General features: G+C 35.0%; 1 pseudogene; it reads left to right on the top strand.

Annotated features, from left to right (window-relative positions):
* The window catches only part of LOC102261320, a 10,535-nt pseudogene that overhangs the window by 1,519 nt on the left and 8,078 nt on the right, over nucleotides 1-938 (top strand).

Genomic DNA, 938 nt, shown 5'->3' with positions numbered 1-938 from the left:
TATATATACATTGCAAAAATAAAGCCATGATTTTTTGCCTAGTGAATAAAAACACAATTAATATCTCAAAATACTGCCTTCCATAGTTTTACAATAATAACTAAGATAAGGTTAGGCAGGTAGAAAACTGAACACTTTGCCAGTATTTAGCTGCTACAATGGAGATGAATAGATAATAGTACCCTTTTAAAAAGACAAGAAGATAAGAAAATATTTAGTTGAATGTTAGCTCTTATGAAGGTAGGGATTGTATTTCATGTATTTTGGTAGAGAGGGAGAGTTAACACATATTTGGCTAATAAGTATAGGATCATAGTTCACATTTTAATGATGCATTGTTTATTTCCTATCTACTACATTTGTGGCATCTAAAAAAGTTGACAAGAATAAGAAAAGTCAATCATAAGAAAAGATGTTTCTCCAACTATTTTATGCAAAGGCTGTTGGTTATTAACAACTGTAGAAATAGCTCTTGGGGCCTCATTTACAAGATGACCAAGAAAAGAAGGAATAAAGGTCATGCCAAAAAAAGGCTGTGGCCATGTGCAGCCTATTCATTCCTATTCGTTGCACCAACTGCGCCCAATATGTGCCCAAGGACAAGGCCATTAAGAAGTGTGTCATTTGATATGGTTTTACTTATATGTGGAATCAAAAAACAAAATAAATGAACAAAAGAAAAGAAATATAGATATAGGGAACAAATTGATGGCCATTCCATGGGAAAGGGTATTGCAGGGGGGCGGGGGCGGTAATGAAAAAGTTGAAAGGGCTTAAGAAACCCAAATTGCCAGTTATAAAAATAATCATGAGGATATAAGTACAACATAAAGATTATCTATAATAATAAAAGCATAATATGCTAATTAGACCGGACGTCCTTCTGAACATCCTTCCTGATGAGCTTCCAGATGAAGATATGGGGGGGGGGGGGGGGG

This window comes from Myotis brandtii, unplaced genomic scaffold (genome assembly GCF_000412655.1).
Source record: "Myotis brandtii unplaced genomic scaffold, ASM41265v1 scaffold493, whole genome shotgun sequence".
Lineage (NCBI taxonomy): Eukaryota > Metazoa > Chordata > Mammalia > Chiroptera > Vespertilionidae > Myotis > Myotis brandtii.
Note: the sequence above shows the minus strand (reverse complement) of the source record. Positions and strands in the feature narration are given on the sequence as shown.